Source organism: Paroedura picta, chromosome 2 (assembly GCF_049243985.1).
Source record: "Paroedura picta isolate Pp20150507F chromosome 2, Ppicta_v3.0, whole genome shotgun sequence".
In the NCBI taxonomy this organism is placed as follows: Eukaryota; Metazoa; Chordata; class Lepidosauria; order Squamata; family Gekkonidae; genus Paroedura; species Paroedura picta.
The window spans coordinates 94,247,945-94,262,977 of NC_135370.1; the positions used below are offsets into that span (position 1 = coordinate 94,247,945).

Genomic DNA, 15,033 nt, shown 5'->3' on the forward strand with positions numbered 1-15,033 from the left:
GAAAAGGCCACTGCAGTGATGGTATGGACCCAGGGCTAATCCCTGGGTCCATACGACATCACTGCCAGGCCACCACCTTCCCGGTCCTGGAATGGATCATGTCCCAGAATCCGTGTTCCCTTTCAGCACAGCAGGGGCCAACAGGACCTGTCTCACGACAGGACACCAGGATGTAAACTGCACGGAGCTTTTATTCCAACCCCAGATCGGTTCAGTCCCTGCCCTCTACACAGAATGCAATTTCCATTTGGATTTTGGGTGATTTTAATTTTCCTTCTGCAGTAAGAAGGATTGATCCGGAGTGACCCTACCTTTATTGAGAAATATCTTGGAGTGCTGAAAATCCTGAATAAAGAAAGCTCCGTGGTAGAGAACCTCTGATAGGCTACACCTGGTCATGTGACACGCTTGCCTTAAAGAAGAAGCCCCTAACTTCTCTCAACTTCTGTCGGTCCTGGATTTTTCCTCCCTCCTCTGCCTTTTTCGATCCTCTCTCCCTCCCTTCCAAGAAAAGAAAGAGGCTCCCTGCCTGGCTCCTCCCCCCCCCTTCAAGAAAAGAAAGAAAGAGGCTTCAAGAAAAGAAAGAAAGAGCCCCCCCCCACCTTCTGAGCCTCCCTAACCACGTGCAGAAGACTTTCCTGTTTCAATGGGGGGGGGGGGAAGAATCGAGTTCAAAGCAATCTGAATTCAACAGGATTGACAATGGAATAAAGAAAGTAAGTGCAGACTCTGCCTAGGGCAGACAGGCATTCTAGCCCTGGTTCCTCCCTGTCCTAAGGGGCCCTGTAGGGGGCAAAAAATTCACTGGACAGCTTTGCAGTACTTCATGGCACTATGGTGAAGATTAGGCCTTTTTTATTTTTCAGGATGGTAGGATAACAAAATTTAAAAAAAAAACTGTTGCCCCTACACACATACAGTGGAACCATCCTGCCACCACTCTGTTTCCCTGGGGAACAAATTTCAGTGCCGGAGACAATCCAGCACTAGAATGTGTCCCCATGGGGACACAGCACACTGCGGAGCATACAGCTTCGCAGCAACACCCCAGCAACAGTCCAGAGTGGTGCCACTGGTGCAGAATCAGCCATTCAAAGGTTTTCTGATTCTGCTAGGCATTAACTCTTGACAATCTGTCCCAGCATGTGTTTAAATTAGGTTATATTTCCCTTTATCATATGAAGTAACTTTAAATTTTTTATCAGATTAAGAATTCAAGCATTGTTAAAAGATGTTTTAAAGCCAAAGCACAAAAAAATGTCACTATTAAGAAGCCCTCTTTGGGATCTAAAGAACAAGATTTCTGTTCTGTACTGAAGATCCAGCAATTTCATTCTCATCTGACACAGCAATCTGATACCTTATCTTTTGAAATCCTAACTAAATCACAAATTGTACCAAGGTAGAAATGATTAATTGCTTGTAATAAATGACATCTCCATTGTCCACAGTCCTAAAATTCTTAGCTAAAAGCCACACATATCTTTAGGGAAGAACACCAAAAATATCCTTTTAAGAAGGACCTTTAAATTCTGGTACATTTTTATTTATAAAAATATTTATCTTTCCTTGTGGTTCAATGTGGCTTACAATAATAGTTTTAAAACATTTCAAGTTAAAACCAAAATAAAATTACAAACACAATATCTCTCCCTCCCCACTCCTTCCCTTAAAAGATATTTCTGATTAAGATATTTCTGATTAAGACAAGTCTCATCAGACTCACTGATTTAATTTGTTCCCTGATCAAGCACTGGGTCATGTCTGACCCTTGGGGTGACGCCCTCTAGCGTTTTCATGGCAGACTCAATACGGGGTGGTTTGCCAGTGCCTTCCCCAGTCATTACCGTTTACCCCCCAGCAAGCAAGCTGGGTACTCATTTTACCGACCTCGGAAGGAAGGATGGAAGGCTGAGTCAACCTTGAGCCGGCTGCTGGGATCGAACTCCCAGCCTCATGGGCAAAGCTTTCAGATGGCTGCCTTACAACTCTGCGCCACAAGAGGCTCATGATTTAATTTGTAGCATGAGGTAAAACAGGATGGATATACACCTGGCCCTGAGCAGTATAGTTAATTCTAAAAGACATACTGCTATCCTTTCTGTATTTAGGGATTTATTATGGATCAGCTAAAAGACACATACAAATCTATCTTTGCTGCATCATGTAAATACCGAAGATACTATATGTGTTTTATGCATAGCAACAAACAAGGGATCTGCAATTTTTTCCTTATACAGAAATATTGGATGCATAGAAAAAGTATAATCTGAAGCCATTCTTTTTATCTTCTTGCCTCCAAAACTTTCTGTTCAACTTGGTGTGGTGGTTAGGAGTGCAGACTTCTAACCTGGCGAGCCAGGTTTAATTCCACGCTCCCCCACATGCAGCCAGCTGGGTGACCTTGGGCTCGCCACAGCACTGATAAAGCTTTTCTGATGAGCAGTAATATCAGGGCTCTCTCAGCCTCATCTACTTCACAGGGTGTCTGTTGTGGGGAGAGGAAAGGGAAGGCAAATGTAAGACGCTTTGAAACTCCTTTGGGTAGAGAAAAGCAGCATATAATAACCAACTCTTCATTATGACTGTTTACAGACTGGAGGTTTCATGCCAGGCTGCAGGCTGCAATTTTAGTCATGGCAGGTTGCCCCCACTCTTCCTGCACCCACACGGGGGAGCATTTGGCCCGGTGCTTCTCATCCACCCCCGATTTGTGCTCCTGCATGGGAGCTGAGGCAGTGAAGTTCCCAGTGCATAAACGGGTTATAAGAAAAAGGGAAGAATTCAGAAACCACAATGAAAACAGCAGACAACACAAACAGACCTCCTGCTCTGTTAATTTATGTTGGTGACTTTTCTTTCTCAGCAGTGCAAAGGCAAACATATGGTATTCTATGTTACAGAGTTATTCATAGGCAATTAACACTTTTCTTCATACAGTTTAGGCTAACAAAAGCCTTCTGAAATATTCATTTCATAAGGTATCTGGCACTCTACCTTCTTCAATAATACATGCAGAGAGAAAGTAAATTACAGTACCCATAAAGTATAGGAAAACTGATTAGGTAATTATAATTGTCATGATAAAGCACATCCACAGACTTTTCAAGGCATGATTTATGCATCATTTATTAAGGTCTGTGGTTTGTCACAAGACTATTGTTCCAAAGAAAGAGGATTAAAAACACACACACACCCAGCCACATTAATTGCCCTTTTCTCCATTTCCTAGAGTGTGAAGAATGAGTTTTACAGAAAGGTTAGTAGCTTGACTCTTTTTTCTTTCTAATTGTCCATAATCTTAAGTATCCCATGATCTTCAACACTTTCAACACTAGTCATAAATGCTGGAAAAAAACACATTCATTTTATTGAAATTTTCTTGGCTCAATCCTCAGACCACTTGAGCCAGATATCTGTGCTTAAGACAGCTGGTACCCCAATCCTGAATTTCTCCATAGCTGTGGTAACATATAGGGTGATATAAAATGATGTGTTTTTTAAAAAGTTTAAAAAGAAAGAAATAGAATGTGGAGCATCATGGCCAAGGAAACTGACAAAACAAGAGGAAGGAGATACATAATGCCTGCGGCAGTCAACTAATTAGGATTTGACGATACCTGACATTTTGCAAGGAATGTTCAGTATCTCAACAAAATCAAACAACATAGTAGAGAAAACAAAACATAATCCTGGAATGACAAATTGAAGCAGATTTACTTTGTTTTTCTAATGTTTTATCATGGTGCATAAGACAACCACAGATTCTTATGGCTTTTTGTTAATGAAAAACAGATGACAGCAGCAAAGAGCTTCTGCAATGGGCTTACCTGTAGGGAATGGGCTAAATATATGTTTTTAAAAGTCATACCTATACGAAAACTGACACTGTAACTGATCAATGCCTACTTGTACATTACGCTCAGTATATAGTATGGAGCATTACACATTTTTTGAAATATTCCTGTGTATAGAAAAAGAGTTTAATTATCTTTACTGCGCATACCTTGTCTTTTTTCTTAAACTATTATTCACCTCCTTGAGCACTGAGAAGATGCAGGATAAAAAGACAAAGGGATATATGAATGATGGTATAGCGGTTAAGTGTGTCAGTGTCTGGGAGACCAGGATTTGAATTCCCGCTGGTGCCATGGAAGCTTGCTAGGTAACCATCAGTTAATCATATTATTCTCAGCCTCACCTACTTCACAAGGCTGTTTGTGTGGATAAAATGGAGGAAAGGAGAATGGTGTAAGCCACTTTGGGTCCCACTGGGGAGAAAGGTGAGGTACAAATGAATTCAATTAATTGATCAATAAATCTCCCCCACCTTAAATTGTTATTCACCTCCTTGAGCACTAAGAAGATGCAGTAAAGAAAGATAAAGGAATATATTAATTGTATGTTCAGATGCTAGAGCATATCTGCATAGAAAGCTCACAGTTTGCCCATTATCTTTAAACCTCCCCCCGCTCCAGAGGAGCGGGAGGAATAAAGAAGTAAGGGCAAGTGGGGAGGAGTTAGGGTGGGCCCTGTCTGTGATAAAATCTCGGAGGGCCCAATCAGGAGCCGTGAAGCGGCTCCTGATTGGGCCCTCCAAGTGTCACTCGGGGGCCAAGCAGCCAATGGGGAGCCGCGCAAAGCACGGCTCCACGTTGGCTGGTTGGCCCAGCCTCGCCTGGCCTGGCCAGAGAGTCACCGCTCAGAGGAAGAGAGTCGCCGCTCAGAGGGCAGCCCAGACTGCTCCTGGGCCCAGCAGTAGGCCGCAGAGCCCACCACCCCTGTCCGGAGCCTTCTGCTGGGCCCTGGGACAGCTGAGACTGCTCCTGGGCCCGGCAGTAGGCCGCAGAGCCTACCGCCCCCATCCGGAGCCTTCTGCCAGGCCCTGGGGCAGCCGAGCCTGCCCCTGGGCCCAGCAGAAGGTCCCAAGGCCACCTACCTTACTCTGTTCCTCCCTTCCTCCAAGCATTCACTTTCTCCTTCCCTTCCTCCCAGCATTCCCTTTGTTTTTCCCTTTCTCCCTTCCTCCCTCTCTTCCATCTGCCTCTTTCTGGCTACCTGTTTCTCTCCCTCTTCTTCTGTCTCTATCTTCCTCCCTTTCTTTCTGTCTTTCTGTCTCTCTCCTTTTCCTCCTTCCTTCACCCCATCCCTCCACCCACCCATCATGCTAGGGCCCGCTGTATTTTGGCCATAGCGGGCTTAATATCTATTGTAGAAATATTTGGAGGGGAGCAATACAACAGGGGACATTTTGTCATGATCATGTGATAGATTCCTAGAGTAAATTGTTATAGCAGCTTCAAAATTTCCTATCTATAAATTAAGAATTCAAGTTCTTAGGGAGTCAAATTCTTAGGGAGTATAATGGTAAACCCAACATCAGAGACAGGGACTATATTTAGGAGGTAGTTCAAAGGAAGTTGAGAGTCTGACAGCCTTGAAAGAGACCGAACAGCATTTCACTGTGCATGCATACACACATTTTTTTTTTTTACTCTGGCCATTTTCCCAATTAAAATGTCATTCCTAAAATAAAATTATTCTAGGTCTGGAGCACAAGAGGGTATGGTAGATTACTGCAACAAGGTTGTCCAGGGACAACATAGTATTTCAGAATGTTAGGATAATCTTATCATCATCAGTATATGATTAATAGTCTTAGCTTATTTTATGATGTGCTGCCATGGATTGGACCAAACCTGAATTAATCTTTTGGTATACCACCAGAAAACTGGGCATATCAATTGATGTAATGAACAATTGGTGGAACTTTGCACTGAACTTCCTGTTTCTGGCAAAAAACTCATCTTTAACCCTTGAATAAAACTTTGTTGGTCTTAAAGGTGCCACTAGACTAAAATGTTGTTCTTTTTCGATCTGTGATAGTCACAAAAGAACCTGCATGTTATATCACGAAATAGGTAGCTTCACATTAATTCTTGATGGAATTTGGAGGAACTGGGGAAAACAAGCTCCTACCATTACATGGACCACTGAAATAAGTCAGGCATTGCAAGACATTTTCGGAGGCTCTTCTGCTCTTTTTCTTAAAATGAAATGTTTGCTATATTCTGCTGTATCCTCCCTCAAAACAAAAAGGCAGGAAGCCTTTCAAATGGCACTCTGCAATTAGTTTTATTATTTTTTTTTTGAGAAGGGCAGAAGTAATTAGGTCTTTCATTATCAGACTTTGGTAGCATTAAGATGTAATAAAAGCCAAAAAGAAGAAGAAGAAAAGAAAAGAAAAGGAATAATTAAACAATGGGCTTAGTAGTGGGTTCTTTTCAAGCTGCTGAGGACACCTTTTTCAATTAAGAACTGAAAAATATCTTGGATCAAGCGATAATTTTTGTGTACCCATTTTTATAGCTATTGGTAAGCAAAGATTCTTGATTCTGATCAGGACGGTAGTAGTTCCATGTACTTGCTAAAGCATCACAGATAAACACAAAGAGATTTCTAGATGGTTGCTCATCAGTTCCAATAATAAACAGAAGTCCTGAAGATAGTGGATAGACAGGTACAAGATCTTATGTTTGCTTGCCCTGGCTCTTCTCTTCATTCCTTTTCATGCATATTGAAAATGTTAAAGGTTATACAGAGTCTGCTGTCATTTTTTTGTCATCTGTTTTCCATCGCCCACTTAAACAAAAAACTGACATTTTTATTTATTTTATCCATAAGGGCTATAAGGTGCTTACAGCAATAAAAACAATATATGGGTACGTGAATGTGTGTGTTGCTGGTATTCAGTAAATGCTCACATGAAGCCAGCCACAAAAGAAAATGGACAATCTATGCCAGCAGTAAAATTAAGCAAATATCCAACTTCAGCATAGATTACCAGACTTTAATATCAAGAGTAATCTGCTGTTATGCTTCTATTTTAGTAAAATTAGTAACATCCATCCTGATGACCTCAAAAATTTAAACAATATTTTTTGTCAGTTTGGTTGGTCTTAATGAAATTATTACATAGATTCTTGGTTTTAAATTTTGTACAGCTGAATAACTTTTTGTACTGGAAAAGCAAGAGCTAAAATTCTATGAAATTACAAAGTGAACTGTGTGTCTAATCTCTTAGCTTCAGTGTTCTCCAGATGTACAATGGGAATGATGGGGATATAACTTGAACCACATGTAGAGAACCTGGTGTACTTGAGACACTCACATGCTTGTCATGAAATCTTTACTACACAAAAAAGAGGTTGAAATTCCCTAAAGCAACTCAGCTCATCATCTTGTCCGTGTGTTTTAGTCCTGTTCTGAAGATGAAGCAAATTTTCTCCATCCCTCTGTTACAAACCAGAAAGAAACCCAAAATAAAAAAGGAGGATGCCATGGGACAGAAAGAACGATGAGAAGAGAATAGATCAGAATAAAGGAAAAGAATTTATATGCTTCTGTAATCTGTGGTAGTTGCTTAAAGATGCCAGTTTTGATGCAGTCCATGGCTAGTTTAAAGATGCACATCAACTAGAAAAATAATTGGTATCTAGATTTGATTTTGGATGAGTGAGATAACCTGGCTTGTATTATAGATTGGATAAGGCAGCATGCATGCACCAGTGGAGAGTATGGCCTCTTATTATAAAATGGTCAAGTCTGCAAAAATGTGCAAGCATAAATAGAATCTACATGACTTACTATACCACATTAACATAAGGTTAATTAGGAGATGCACATAAAGAACTGTAAAAATTAGAGCAACTCTAAAAATAGTTATGAATTGACATGTACATCATTTAAAATTGTCTGCTGTAAAAATGCAAAACACCATTGTATCAGAAAACACCCAGTTGCATCCCAGAACAAGATCCTGTCAAAAACCAAAGCATGGACACTGATGGACAAATTCAAATGATTCTTTTTTCTTAGAAGACATATAGGAGCAATTAGAGCGAAGATATGGAAGGATTGAACATTAGGTTAAATTACAAGTACAGATGACCTTAGATACTGTTAAAAATAAAACTGTCAACTTATCCTGCATAAACTTGCAATATAGTCAGGGTGTATTATGCATGGCAGGAAACCTCGCAAAAAGTCTGCCCCAAAAGACATTGATTTTATTTCTGTACATGGCACCATTTTCCCTGTGCAAAACCCACCATAGTATTTCTTTTATTCTGCATGGCCTCCCATAGCTTTTACTGTACTTTTTCAGTGCAGTATCTAAAACTAGCTTTGCAGCAACTTTTCTTTTACGATGGTATCTAGGATGCCCATTTTTCATGCATAAACTTTAATGTGTCTTTATTTATTTATTATTTTCTTTATATCCCACCACTCCAATAACATGGCTTATGGTTGGTTACAATAATAAATATTCATTAAAATCCTCCTAAAACAATTATAAAATCCCTATAAAAATCCACGCCTCAGGCAGCACCCTACCCCCCCAATATAACAGACCCTATGATGGTCCAGTGCCTTGGGGGCAATTCCAGGAGTGCCTGATACCTGGTCTCCTTCCCTGAGCCCCTGTGACAATCCCTTTTCTGCTCACAGTTCCTCATCTACCACTGGGAGGTTGAGGCGCCTGCTACTGATTCTCTGTCTCCACAGTTTCAGCGATCACGTGAACATGCATTTTGCTTCTGGGCCTCCCTGGCAACCGAGCCAACTGTATTGCCATGTAAATGAGGATTCCTTCTCGTATGTACGACATTTCCTGCTACTGCCTTCTGCAGATGCTCCTGAGACTACAGAATGGTAGCTTCTCTGTAGAACTATAGCACACAAGTAATTACGCACAGTTGCAGTCTACCTCTGATCAGTGACTATGGCAGGGGGGGACGACACATTGTGGGTACATGAGAGACCACATTTTTCAGTGGCAGCTCCATGACTATTGAATAGCCTCCCCAGGGAGGTGCACCTGGCCCCATCACTTTCGACTTGTATGAGACAGATGAAGGTGGTTTGATCCATGACAGCATATGACTAATTTTAGTTCTGCTACCTACCATCAGGTTGAAAGTATTGGTTTTAAATTAGTGGTTTCATATATTTTATGTATTTTATTGTGTTTTATGTCTCTTTATATTGTATACCATCATGAGTTCATGTAAGGTAGAAAGGTGACTAATAAATGTTTTAAATAAATAAATGCATACTCCAAAACTGCAATGATTGAAAAGGGTTTCAGCACACTTAATATCCACAAGTGAGAAAGAGATGCCGATTCAGAAACAAGGAACTATTTGACATTAATGTTTTTTTTTTAAATATGTATTCATTATATCACTAGAAAGGTTATGGCCAAAATCTGCTGCCAAAAGGCACAGGGATCTGCAATGCCTTGCACATTTTACATGATATAAATATTTTGTTCAAACTCTCCCACATCCAAAGCCATCTGTAAATGTCCTAGGTTTCCTTATGTAACAAAATTAGTAAGAAAACAGCATATGCAACTCAGAGGATAACAGAATACCTTGCTTGGAATTCTAAGCACTGGATGAGGATTTTGTACGCTCTAAGAAATTAAAGAGCAAATTCGTGACTTTCAGAAAGACAGGGATTATTCTGGCTTTGCTTTCAGTTTGCAGCAGCTGAAATTTTATTTCTAGCAAATTCTATTAAGTTATACTGTATGATGAGGATGAGGAGACCGAGTATGAGTTCCAATATGATTCTCCAGCAGGGCCAACTCAAGGTGATTCCTGCCCCCATCCATCCACCCATAATCTGAGATGGTCCTAACTAATAAGGGTATGCAATTATGTACTGTGCTTCCTAAATAATACTGTTCTGGATTGTTCCTAATACTTCTGTTTAAGCTCTCTGTTAATGAGAACCTGAGTCCCACTGAACATCCCTGTTTATAGGGATAAAGCACAAAACACATGTTGAATTAAGTGTTATTATTAATTATTAAATTTCTATACTGCCCTCCCAAAACTAGCTCAGGCACATGTCTAACAAGGAAGGGGTGGGATTAATCCACCTTAAGCACTTGCTTTTTAATAAGCTTTTCTAGATATTGAATTTCACTATTCCTATTTTACACTGTTAAGAATGGATCAATTTGAAAGAGCTGAATGAAATGTTCTTTCTATATGCTTTTCTAAATTCACATTAGTTTTTAATAAGGGATCCCTATTTCTTATTCTCACTTACAGCAATGCTCCCTTTAGTGCTATACAACTACCAGGGGAGAACTGATAAGTCTGTAGTTTTGTGGCATTCTAAAACTAGACTCCAAGTGCTTACAACCTTTTTCACTATATGCTTATATAAATAGCTGGTTGAATCTACTATCATGCCAAATGTTCAAAGGAAGCTATTTTATTAATGCAGCAATCTTTGTTTCATTTATTTTCCATTGATGGGCTAATTTGAATTGATGGGCTAATTTTACATTGTTTTACTCTATACCAAGTTATGTTGCTATTCAATTTATGGCTTTTAGATGCCCCTTCAAAATCATACTCAAGGGAACAACAAAATTATAATGGGTGTTTCCAATAAAAAATAATAAGATTAAAGACAAGAACTCCAGAGAAAAAGTACCCAAAGCACGCAAATGGACGCAATGTCATTGTGCATGGTAGGTGGTCACGAATTCTACCCAAAAAAAGGCAGCCAATTGATTCTCCTAAGCAATTCTAAGCATGTTTAGTTAGACTCCTGCTCAAGTCTATTAATAGTACTTAGTCCCAACAAAGTATTTTTAGGATTGCTCTGTATATTATATAAAACAACATTTTAGAGCCTGTGAGCACCTTTGAATTTCTGACACAAGGTGATGGGCACAATTATGAAATGGTTGTTACTGGAGTTGTAGCTCACCATAGAATGGATTAGTCAAGAGAGAAAGTCAGCCATAAAATGTCAGAAAGAGGGGTCACACATAACTCTATTAGAAACTGTTCAGCATTTGGACAGATGCGTCTTCATGATTTTCACTATACTTTCATATGAAGAAAGTTATAAGGATGAGCATCCCATATACATAGAGTTTTCATATCCCCTCCCCCTGGCCACCGGTTAGGAATTGGGGTGTAGGGTTGCCAGATCCAGGATGGGAAACTCCTGGGGATTTGGTAATAAGACTGAGGAGGACAAGGGTCTCACTGAGGTACAATGTCATACAGTCTGCCTGCCAAATCATCCATTTTCTCCAGGGTAACTGGTAGTCTGGAGAAGGCCTGTAATTCTGGGTGGTCCCCAGGTGCCACCTGGGGGGCTTGCATCCCAATAGGACCATATGTTGTTGTTAGGTGCGAAGTCATGTCTGACCCATCGCGACCCCATGGACAATGATCCTCCAGGCCTTCCTGTCCTCTACCATTCCCCGGAGTCCATTTAAGTTTCCACCTACTGCTTCAGTGACTCCATCCAGCCACCTCATTCTCTGTCGTCCCTTTATTCTTTTGCCCTCGATCGCTCCCAGCATTAGGCTCTTCTCTAGGGAGTCCTTCCTTCTAATGAGGTGGCCAAAGTATTTGAGTTTCATCTTCAGGATCTGGCCTTCTAAGGAGCAGTCAGGGCTGATCTCCTCTAGGACTGCCCGGTTTGTTCGCTTTGCAGTCCAAGAGATTCGCAAGAGTCTTCTCCAGCACCAGAGTTCAAAAGCCTCAATTCTTTGACACTCGGCCTTCCTTATGGTCCAACTTTTGCAACCATACATTGCAACTGGGAAACCATAGCCTTGATGGCAGCAGGAAAAAAGAAAGATCTAGCATGATAGATTGACTTAATCAAGGAAGCCCCAGCCCTCAGTTTGCAAGACAGTTAATGATAGAATGTTTTGGAGGACATTAATTCACAGGGTCACCATGAGTCAGAAGCCACTTGCCGGCACTTAACCCAAGGAAATATTATCAGACAGTTTGTGAAATACAATTTAAGTTAGTTTTCCATACTGCTTAGCATTATAATGCTTTCATGTGTAGCAAACCTAGGGGACAACCATGAGATTTCTTGTACTGTTTAATCACCAGTGCTATATTATGCAGTAATACTGGTAACAACTAACCATGAAAGAATTTCAAAAATATATCTCAATGGGCCATAGTCATGTATTTCTCTACTTCTAGACGTAATATATCACTGTGCACACTGTACTACTGCAACATCTAAATTGAGTTAATCACCAGGCCACACCAGTTCTTCACTAAGTTTATAGGAAGTGCACAATATATATATTGAGGTACTTTAGAAATTGTAGTCATAAAAATATTAATCTTTTTCACTCATTTATTTCATCTAGTCATATTTGACTTACTATATAACTATCTGCTTGAGTAAACAATCCATACTAGTTCCTGACACAACAAAAACAGACAGGCAAGACAATCTCCAGTTATCAGTTGGCAGAGTCTTATCATGTCAAGCATGGATACTCTGATCAGGAAGCAGCATCACCCACCAACGTGTTGTTATAGAGGCTCCCTGTATTAAATAACTCTTCACTTTTTCAAACCAAGCCTTTCCTTGCACGCCATAAACATCTGGTTCTTTACTTACATTACCAAACCTAGCTGACAGTGCTGTTTCTCATTTAAAGCAGTGACAACAACATTGATAGAAGTTTCCTCTGCCTTCGTGGCAAAACCTGCAATAAGAACTGCTGAAGAAGAAAGAAAGAAAGAAAGAAAGAAAGAAAGAAAGAAAGAAAGAAAGAAAGAAAGAAAGAAAGAAAGAAAGAAAGAAAGAAAGAAAGAAAGAAAGAAAGAAAGATTCCAATTATGCCTTAGACAACAAATGAAGCTCCACAAGGACTGAGATAACTGGAGCTGCTAAAATATGGGACTGTTTCTATACAGTGAAGTCATAGTTTGATTGACGTAGTTGTAGGTATCTCAGTTCAACAGCTGTAGCTTGAGGTCAGCTGCATAGCAGCAAAAGGAGACTAGAATCGCCTGGCCAGGTCGCTAAAGCGGGTAACTCATTAGGAAGGGTTTAGACCTCCATACTGTAGGTTCTTTAAATCCATCTATTGATATTGATCTTTCTTTTCCATCCTTTAGTCTCTAGTATCTAGAAAGCTCAATCACAGCTATTTGGGCTGAATTTGATCTTTCAAGATATATTTATAATGATTTTTATATAAAAACACTTAAACACCCTGACACTATGGTGATAAATGCAAAGGAAATCTATTGCCTAACATATTTAAAAAGAGTTGCTATTTATACTTAGACTGAAAAGCAAATATTTATTGGAACAATATGAAGAGTCTTTAATAAATTATCTTGCAGAGGCATAAATGCAGGTTATAAAATGATCCACTTTCTTCACTGGCAGATACCCCAGAGTCCATCAGGACTGGAGTGATGCCGACTCATTTGATCTGAAGTCAGTCATTGGTAAGCATCCTTGGATCTAGATACAGTTAACTGTCAAACCAATAGACTATAATCGAATCAAATTTACTAAAGTATCCCACGAATGTGCTGAGTTCTTAAATAGCCAAGATTAAATGGTTCTAGTTAATGCTAAATTTAACCTACAATGTCATCTTATATTATCATATAGAATTAATAACAAATACTATTGTTGACATACAGGCTTTTGAAAATGCCATAATCAATTAACTTCATAACAGAGGAAGTTCTCAGCATTTGTGTTGATGTACCAGTACATAATCATTTAGACTAAAGTTATTGGGAACTTCTATATAGCAGTGACCTCCTGTTACTGCTGTGGTTGCCAATTCAGAGCAAAGGCAAAATGATTTACAAAGGTGGGTTAACCTACACTTTCTCTCCCCTGCTTCTCCAGAACTGCAATTTCCCCTCCCACACACCACAAGGACACTTTTCTTATGCAAAAACCAGCACTAGATGGATGACAATGGCATTACAAAGTTATTGTGATCTCTTGTCACTGCCCAGGGGCAAGAGCCCCACCTTCAAATTTACCTTTTACGCTCTGCAGGGGGTAACCTATTGGTTGTTCCCGGCCCCAAGGAAGCCCACCTGGCCTCGACCAGGGCCAGGGCCTTCTCGGTCCTGGCCCCAACCTGGTGGAATGAGCTCCCGGAAGAGCTGAGGGCCCTGCAGGAATTACTAGCATTCTGTAAGATGGAGCTCTTCCACCAGGCTTATAGTTGAGGCCGGGCGGTAAAGAAGATCAGCCCCCCCTCACAAACTGGTGGTAGAGAGTGTCAACTCCCCTCCCGTAGTTGAGGATGCGGAGACTAAATGAGTAAGACTAAGCCATCATTGTTGCCACTGTGACCAATTGGTTACCAACTATTGTAAATTTATTGAAACTTATTGTTATCTTATGGTTTTTAGGGGATGGGGTTATGTAAGCCGCCTCGAGCCTTCGGGGGGGAGGCAGGATATAAATGCAATAATAATAATAATAATAATAATAATAATAATAATAATAATAATAATAATAATAATAATAATACCTGAGCCAGTGAAAAGTCCCAGCTAGAGGACACAAGTCCTATCAACTGCCAGAGCAATTCCCTAGTGGAAGCCTCGCCAGAGAGCAGGCTAGGAAAGGTGCAGTGGATGCAGCACAGATGGGAGGCATTGCTCTGCTGCCAAGCCATAACAGCATACAGTCCCACAGATTAAGCTGACAGGATCCACATCCTTCTCAAGCCAAATTGGAAACCAAAGCAGTTTACATGAGTCTCCTCCCTCTTCCTTTTTATCCTCGCAACAACCCTGTGAGGTATGTTTGGCCAAGACTGGCACAAGATCCCCAGGAAGCTTCCAAGGCAGTGTGAGGATTCACACTTGGGCCTCCTAGATCCTAGTCTGACACTCAAACCACTACATACCATGGGAGGATGCCATAGAGAACATCTTAAAGTAGGTAGCATCATTTGTAGCTCATCATACCTTCCACATGGACTGATTATGCATGGCAGCAGCCGTGCTAGGCTACTGCCGGATCATTGCGGCAGAGCAGCATGCTCTGCCATTGATGGCAGATGCATGAGGGATGCTGTAAAGTGGCACGAGCTGGCACACCACTTTCCATGTTCCTACAGGGGACACATTTTGGCTATGGTTTTGCTGCAGGAAGGTATCCAGTGTACAGGAAAGCAGGAGGTCG

The 15,033-nt window shown here is 40.6% G+C and overlaps 1 protein-coding gene across 6 annotated transcripts in view; it reads right to left on the reverse strand.

The window, feature by feature from the left end:
* Positions 1–15,033, reverse strand: part of INSC (INSC spindle orientation adaptor protein) — a 239,845-nt gene that overhangs the window by 207,445 nt on the left and 17,367 nt on the right. The window contains exon 1 of one of the 6 annotated variants that reach the window (XM_077321681.1): positions 12,478–12,580. The exons of the other annotated variants lie outside the window; for them this stretch is intronic. The gene's annotated coding sequence lies outside the window, so the exon portion shown is untranslated. Of the gene's footprint in view, positions 1–12,477; positions 12,581–15,033 lie in introns of those variants that run through there. 6 annotated transcript variants of the gene reach the window in all.